Source organism: Nycticebus coucang, chromosome 10 (genome assembly GCF_027406575.1).
Source record: "Nycticebus coucang isolate mNycCou1 chromosome 10, mNycCou1.pri, whole genome shotgun sequence".
NCBI lineage: Eukaryota > Metazoa > Chordata > Mammalia > Primates > Lorisidae > Nycticebus > Nycticebus coucang.
Genome location: NC_069789.1, coordinates 52,686,043 through 52,695,213, shown reverse-complemented (window position 1 = coordinate 52,695,213; position 9,171 = coordinate 52,686,043).

The following is a 9,171-nucleotide window of genomic DNA, read 5'->3' as shown; positions in this document are numbered from 1 at the left end:
GACCAGACTGAACAAGAGTGAAATCCCATCCCTACAAAAAATATAAAAATTAGATATAAAAATTAATGGTGATGCACATCTGTAATTCTAGCTACTTGGGAGCCTAGGAGTTTGATGGTGCATGAGTTTAAATTATCACAACACCACTGCACTCTAGCTCATGAGACAGAGCAAGACCCTGTCTCAAAAAAAAAAAATTTATAGACAATAGCAAGTGTAAGATTCAAACCCAAGATGGCCTGTGTCATTAAAAAGGGCCCTACAATGGCAGGGGTTATGCTTCATTCCTGAGTCCTCAGGAATGTTCCCCTATATATATCCTTATTTATTCCTTTTACAAATATTTACTTAAAGGTCCAATGTAAAGTTATACTTTAAGTAAATATTTACCTCTAAGTAAATATTTATAAAAGGAATAAATAAGGATATATAGAGAGGACAGTGTAAAGTTATACTGGACCTTTGAGTAAATATTTATAAAAGGAAGCAATAAGGACATATAAAGGAACTTGACATATTAATTGCCAGCACCGGCTGCATGTTTATCACTGGCCAGGTATTTTGCTTCAAAGTTTACTTGTCTTCATGTCATTTAATTTTTTCCAAAATACCTGTGAAGTAGGCACTGTTATTCTCAGTAACTAACCTAGTACCTGACACACAATAGATGCTCAACTAATGAATGTAGTAGCAGAGACTCAGAAATCGCGTTTGGCATGTGCAGCACAGCTGAGATTGGAGTCCAGGTGCAGCCTCTTCAAGCCATAGTAGGAAGGCTGCAAACAACTGTCCCTTCCTGTAACACTAGCCTGGATGATGCATCGCATTTGAGATTTCCAAATCGGGCAGAGGCGTTTTCTGAGTTGAGCTTTCTCTGTAGTATGCTTCAAAAGCTGATATATGGTGGAAGTTATCTACAGGCTATTTGTGAAGCCTGAATTTTCATCTTGGCTATTTTGCCAAACAGCAGAGTAGCCTCAGTGAGCCATACAAGCTCTCTGAGTCCAATCCTGCATCAGTGAATCACGGTGTGCTTAGGCTCCCCTGCCAACATGGCAGTAGACTGTGCCGTGTAAGTGTAACGTTATGACACCAGTGATAAGGACAAATTCATCTCTGATCATAATAACTCACACGACTAAGGCCTGATAAAGGCTCCTGCACACCCACCGACTCTGGGACAAGACAGACGGTCCAGGGAGTCGGCAGTTACCAACATCTCCTCCAGAGGCTGCTTCTGAAAAGTCCAATTAGCAGCCTTGCACCCTGCCTGGTCTCTTTCCCTGGAGAAACTGCCATCATCTCTCTTCCTCTGATTTTATTAGCATTGTAATTGCACATTTCTCCACTTACCTGTGGTGATGAAAGAGCATCGATGCTTCCATAATGCATGACTCAAGGAGTGAGGCTGGGGCTCTACACATCACATCTCATTGCAGTGATGCACACCAAAAAACCATCCTTCATCATGCGGAAAAAACTCCCTGTACCGCACTGTCTCTATTTGCAACAGCCTTTGAGATATTCATGTGATAGATCATATATTTGCCTGAATCAATATTTCCCTGACACCGGGAAACCCACCATCCATCTGTCCCATTTCGTTTGATGGAGCCCTTCTGTGTCACCTTTACTCAGGCTGGGGCCCTCCTTTCCCACCTGAGGGATGATGTCCAGATGAAGGATTGCTTCATAAATTACCATCTTAGAGGCAGAGCCCCTGGAACTCAGGCAAGCCTGCCCAGCCACTGAACAGACAGCAAGGAGACGCAGCGTGAAGGGCAAACACTCATAGAACTTGAGCTGGACATGCTCTTAGTCCAATATTCAAAGTCAACAGATGTAGCCGGGCGTTGTGGCGGGCGCCTGTAGTCCCAGCTACTCAGGAGGCTGAGGCAAGAGAATCGCTTAAGCCCAGGAGTTGGAGGTTGCTGTGAGCTGTGTGAGGCCACGGCACTCTACCGAGGGCAATAAAGCGAGACTCTGTCTCTAAAAAAAAAAAATAAAAAATAAAAACAAAGTCAACAGATGAAGAAGCTGAGGCTTAGCACAAGTAAAGAACTTGCCCAAGATCAGAGGGCTAGTTATAAGAAGGCATCGGGGGAGGGAAAGGAAGGGCGAGGTAGGGTGGAGGGAGGATGATTGGTGGGTCCACACCTAGGGTGCATCTTGGAAGGGTGCAGGTGAAGTTTACTAAGTGTAGAGTATAAGGGTTTGAACACAATAATTAAGAAAATGAAAAAAAAAAAAAAGAAAGAAAATGCCATGAAGGCTATGTTAACCAGTTTGGTGAAAATATTTCAGACTGTATATGGAACCAGCACATTGTACCTCATGATTGCATTATTGTACACAGCTATGATTTAATCAAAAAAAAATTGAAGAAAAAAAATAAGAAGGCGTCGGATTCTCACCACATGTGCTGTCCCCAGAGACCTTGACCAGGTTGATTTTATTTTTAAGTTCCCAGGAAAGACGGAGAGTGGTGGTTCTCATTTGACTCTCAGAAAGAAAGAGAATTCAATTCAAATCTTCTCAGCACTCATCAGCATCTCTGAACTGCGCACTGGACTGCGCACTGCGACATGGATAAAATAAATCTTTGCCCCTGCAAAGTCCCACCCTTCATCCCATGGGGAAAAAATCAGGTGACCAAATTAAGTTCCTATAGATATGCAGTGTTCACCACCCCCTGGGTATCTACCTTTCCTCTCTCAAACCCTGAAACAGACCTGCTTACTCAGTGAAGCATGCTCTGGTGCACTGCTCCATGTGGTAGCCATCCACCACCTCCAGGCACATGTCACAGCCCAGAAAGAAACCCTTACTCCACAGCTTTGCATCTCCCTTTGTGCAATATCTGTGGAACCACCAGTTCTATATATTCTGCCTCTACAACACCTCTCCTCCTCCAAAAGAAATGCCCTGATTTGTGAAATTAGCTGATTTCCATGCTATAAATACCCAATAATGGTCAATTTCAAGGTACTGACATGATGTCATTAAACCTTGACAAGAGAAGTGCCATAGTACACCACCCTCTGGTATTTCCACCATACAGAAAAAACAGATGACAATAACCTCAAGAACATCCATGATAGCAAAATGCAGTCAAATAATTAGGAAGCAATGACTTTTAAACACATATTACCTTTTTTTTTTAATTGGCTGTCAGGGAATTTTCCTTTTGAGGGTAGTCATAATCCTCCTCTCTATTTAACCTTCATCTTCCTTATTACAGAAGGAAATTTTAATTATGCATTAAAAATCATTAATTAAAAATAATGAATAATTACAGTTTTCTTTTTTCTTTTCTTTTCTTTTTTTTTTTTTTTTTGAGATAGTCTCACTATGTCACCCTTGGTAGAGTGCTCACACGTCACAGCAACTTCCAACTCTCGGGCTTAAGTGATTCTCTTGCCTCAGCCTCCCAAGTAACTAGGACTACAGGCACCTGCCACAACACCCAGCTATTTTTTAGTTGGAGCTGTCATTGCTTAGTGGACCTAGGCCAGGTTTGAACCTGCCACCCTAGGTGTATGTGGCCAGCGCCCTTGCCAACTGAGCTATAGGCACCACTTAGTTTTTATTATTATTAGATATTATAATTCTCTCTGACATTTGTGCTATCTGTTGACATTAGTGTTTTTCTTATTGTTGGGGATTAATTGAGGGTACAAAGAACCATGTTACATTGATTGCATTTAGGTAAAGTCCATCTTATAACTGTGGCCCACCCCCAAAAGGTGTGTTCACACACCATGACCCCCCACCCCCTTTCTTCTTCCCTCTCTCTACTCTCCTTTTCCCCACTCCTACTGTGTACTAAGTCATTAATTGTCCTGATATCAGAATTAAGTACACAAGATTCTTGCTTCTCTATTCTTGTAATGTTTTACTAAGAATAATGTGTTCCACTTCTATATAGGTTAATACAAAAGATATGAAGTCTCCATCTTTTTAATAGCTGTATAGTATTCCATGGTATACATATACAACAGCTTGTTAATCCATTCCTGGGTTGGTGGGCATTTAGGCTGTTTCTACATTTTGGTGATTGTAAGTTGAGCTACAATAAACAATCAGGTACAAGTGTTCTTACAGCAAAAGGAATTTTTTGCTTCTGGGTAGATGCCCAGTAATGGGATTGCAGGATCAAATGGGAGGTCTAGTTTGAGTTATTTGAGGGTTCTCCATACTTCCTTCCAAAAAGGTTCTATTAGTTTGCAGACCCACCAGCAGTGTAAAAGTGTTTATTTCTCTCCACATCCATGCCAGCATCTGCAACTTTGAGATTTTGTGATGTAGGCCATTCTCACTGGGGTTAGATGATATCTCAGGGTGGTTTTGATTTGCGTTTCTCTAATAATTAGGGACGATGAACATTTTTTATATGTTTGGTCGCCATTCATCTGTCTTCTTTAGAGAAGGTTCTATTCATCTCTCTTGCACAATGATATAAGGGATTGTTAGCTTTTTTCATGTTGATTAATTTGAGTTCTCTGTAGATCCTATTTATCAAGCTTTTGTCCAATTCAAAATATGCAAATATCCTTTCCCATTGTGTAGGTTGTCTATTTGCTTTGGTTGTTGTCTCCTTAGCTGTATAGAAGCTTTTCGGTTTAATTAAGTCCAATTTGTTAATTTTTGTTGTTGTTATAATTGCCATGGAAGTCTTCTTCATAAAGTCTTTCCCCAGGCCTAGATCTTCAAGTGTTTTTCCCATGCTTTCTTTGAGGACTTTTATCACTTCATGTCTTAAATTTAGGTCTGTTATCCATCTTGAATCAATTTTTGTGAGTGGCAAAAAATGTGGGTCCAGTCTTTTACTTGTGAATATCCAGTTCTCCCAACACCATTTATTGAATAGGCATTCTTTCCCTCAGTATATGTTTTTGTTTGGTTTATCAAAGATTAGGTGGCTATAAGATGTTAGTTTCATCTCCTTGTTTCCTATTCGGTTCCAGATATCCATATCTCTATTTTGGTGCCAATACTGCTGTTTTGATCACTATGGCCTTGTAGTACAGCCCAAAGTCTGGTAGGCTGATGCCCCCAGCTTTATTTTTATTACTAAGAATTGCCTTAGCTATACAGGGTTTTTTCTGGTTCCATATAAATTGAAGAATTATTTTTTTCTAAGTCTTGAAAGTATGATGATGGTATTTTAATAGGGATGGCATTGAATCTATCCATTGCTTTGGGAAGTATAGACATTTTAACAATGTTGGTTCTTCTCAGCCATGAGCATGGTACATTCTTCCATTTGTTAATATCTTCTGCTATTTCTTTTCTTAGGGTTTCATAATTTTTTATGTATGTCTTTTGTTAGGTATATTCCTAGGTAAAAGTGGATTTAAAGCAACTAAAGTCAAAAAAGACAAACATAGACACTTCATACTGGTCAAGGAAATAATACAATAAGAAAACATAGGCAGCGCCTGTGGCTCAGTTGGTAAGGTGCCGGCCCCATATACTGAGGGTGGCGGGTTCAAACCCGGCCCCGGCCAAACTGCAACCAAAAAATAGCCGGGCGTTGTGGCGGGCGCCTGTAGTCCCAGCTGCTCGGGAGGCTGAGGCAAGAGAATCGTGTAAGCCCAAGAGTTAGAGGTTGCTGTGAGCCGTGTGACGCCACGGCACTCTACCCGAGGGCGGTACAGTGAGACTCTGTCTCTACAAAAAAAAAAAAAATGGATCATATCCTAGGATACAAATAAAACCTAACAAAATGAACAGAATTGAAATTTTACCTTGAATCTTCTCAGATCACAAGGCAATAGAGGTGGAACTCAATTCCAACAAAAGCATTCAACCCCACACAAAGGCATGGAAATTAAACAACCTTATGCTGAATGACAGTTAGGTTCAGGAAGCGATAAAAGAGGAAATCGTTAACTCCTTTGAGCAAAACAACAATGAAGACAAAAGGTACCAAAACCTGTGGGACACAGCAAAAGCAGTCCTGAGAGGAAAATTTATCGCTTTAGATGCCTACATCCAAAAAACAAAAAGAGAGCACATCAACAAACTTACAAACCATTTTATGGAATTGGAAAAAGAAGAACAATCTAAGCCTAAACCCAGAAGAAGAAAAGAAATATTCAAAATTAAATTAGAGATTAATAAAATTGAAAACAAAAGAATCATTCAGAAAATTAACAAAACAAAAAGTTTGTTTTTCAAAAAAATAAATAAAATAGATAAACCTTTGGCCAGACTAACTAGAAACAGAAAAGCAAAGTCTCTAGAAATCTCAATCAGAAATGATAAAGGGGAAATAACAATACATGCCACAGAGATACAAGAGATTGTCTCTTAATACTACAAGAAACTCTATGCCCAGAAATTTGACAATGTGAAGGAAATGGATCAATATTTGGATTGATCCATTCTACCTAGACTTTGACAGGAAGAAATAGATCTCCCAAATAGACCAATTTCAAGCACTGAGATTAAAAAAAATAATAATAAAAATAAAAAGAACTCCCAACAATAAAATGCCCTGGTTCAGATGGCTTCACACCAGAATTCTATCAAAATTTCAAAGAAGTGCTTATTCCTATATGGCAGAAATTATTCCAAAAAATTGAGGAGGAAGGAATCTTCCCCCAACATGTTCTACAAAGCAAACATCACGCTGATACCAAAACCAGGAAAAGACCCAACTATAAAGGAGAACTTCAGACCAATTTCTAATGAATATACATGCAAAAGTTCTCAACAAAGTCCTATCCAATAGACTACAGCTTCTCATCAAAAAGTCATACATCATGATCAAGTAGGTTTCATCCCAGGGATGTAAGGCTGTTTTGACATACACAAGTCCATAAACATAATTCACTGTATCAACAGAAGCAAAAACAAGATCATATGATCCTCTCAATAGATGCAGGCAAAGCATTTGATAAAATCTAGCATCCGTTTCTAATTAGAAAACCAAAGCGTATAGGCATAGATGGCATATGTCTTAAGCTGATCAAAGCCATCTATGACAAACCCACAGATAATATTTTACCGAATGGAGTAAAACTGAAAGCTTTCCATTTAGAACTGGAACCAAACAAGGTTGTCCTCTAGCCACTACTATTTAACATAGTGCTGGAAGTTCTTGAGAATACAATTAGCCAAGAGAAGGAAATGAAGGGCATCCAAATGGGAGCAGAGGAGGTCACTCTCTCTCTTTGCTGATGACATGATCTTTTACTTAGAGAACCCCAAAGACTCCACCACAAGACTCCTAGAAGTGATCAAAAAATACAGTAATGTCTCAGGATATAAAATCAATGTCCATAAATCAGTAGCTTTTGTATACGCCAACAACAACCAAGATGAGAAGCTAATTAAGGACACAATTCCCTTGACAGTAGCTTCAAAGTGTCTATGGCCATATCACCCTGAACATGCCCAATCTTGTCTGATCTCAGAAGCTAAGCAGGGTTGGGCCTGGTTAGTATTTGGATGGGACACAGTAGCTTCAAAGAAAACAATATAAAATTTTAAATGTAAGTTTACATAGCTCGATTTATAGTAATGGTCACTTTTAACAATTTGCCAAAATTTTAACAACTGGTTCTTGCGAGATGTTCCTGGCTGGCTCCAGCACACCACTGCATATCTGTCTTTCTTCTTGGCTTCCTTGTGACCCAGTCAAGTCCTGGCCTCTTTGTCCTCCACCGGGACTTTTTAAATAGCCTCAGAGACTATCAGCTCCTGGTCCCTTCTTTTTCAACTATCCTCTTTATCTTTCCAGAATGTATCTTCTAATTTCTTCTGCTCAAAACTGCTAACTTTTTAATTCCTCCAAATGAAGTATACACACTTTTTCTAAATAGTCAAGGTCCTGTACAATACAAAAAAATCCCCAGACTTTCCTTCCTACTTCTATCTCTCAGGCAGTGCTTGTGTAGCTCCCCTGGCATTACAGAGGCTGACAAGACTGGATTTGAAGTTTGCCTTTACCATTATGGTCAGGTCACCTGGGGAAAATTACTTAACTTTGCTGATTATTACTTTCCCCATCTGAAAAGTGGGAAAATAAGCAGAGAGTTTAGAAGGATTAAATAAGATCATATGTGTGAACTAAAATAAAATCCTAAGCCCTCCTCCCCAAGCTGAATGAACCCTTTCTGGACCAAGGTGACCCCAGAAATACCCAAAGCTGAGCTGCTGCTCATGAGAAGGGAGGTCAGATATGCCTCTTCATGTCCTCCTCCCTTCCTGGAGATGTCCATTGTAACTCATTAATAACAGGCGTAAGGCTATGCCAGACAAAGCTTAACCCACATCTGCAGGCCACAATTTCCTTAGCAGAAGATGTGAAACTGGGTGGTTTGTCTCTCTCTGTTTAACAGACTTTCTTATCTAACTTTAAAGTATTCCAAGCCTTTAGACAAAGCTTCATTTCTTTAACCAATTGCAAATCAAAGGATCTTTCAGCCTGTCTATGACAAGTAATATCTTGCCTTTGGGGGCCAAAATGATGTACACCTTCCACGTATTGATTAATGACTTTACATGTCATTCCTGAAATGTATAAAACCAAACTATAACCCAACCACAGCAAGACCACTTGCTCAAGCCTTCCTGGGCATGGCTCTCCTGGCCATGGTCACACATATTCAGCTCAGAATAACCCTCTTTAAATTATTGTACAGAGTTTGGGTCCTTTTCTATTGACATATATAATGCTTTTAGACAGTGACCAGCCCACTGGAGGCATCCAATAATAGCAGTGGCATCGGCTTCTATTTATGTTCTCATCCTGTGTATAAATACTAGTTCTTTATCTCTTTTATCTCATTATTATCCTCAATTGACAGATAATCAGAGAAGTTTGGGAGCATCGGTGTCAAATGCAGATTCATATCCCCTATGCAAATACTACTCTTATGTTCTAAATCCAAACATCCAATCTGTTTTACTCCCCATTCTTCACAAGTGCCCAGTTTTTCACAACTAAGCTTTTGCTCCTGGATTCTGGCTCTCAAAAACTCATCCAGTCATCCATTCAATAATAAGAGCACAACCCAATTAAAAAGTGAGCAAGGATTTGAAAAGACATTTGTCCCTCCAAAAGCATACAAATAGCTATTAAGCATATGAAAAGATGCTGGGCATCATTAGTCTGTGGGGAAATGCAAACCAAAACCACAATGAGATATCAATTCACCT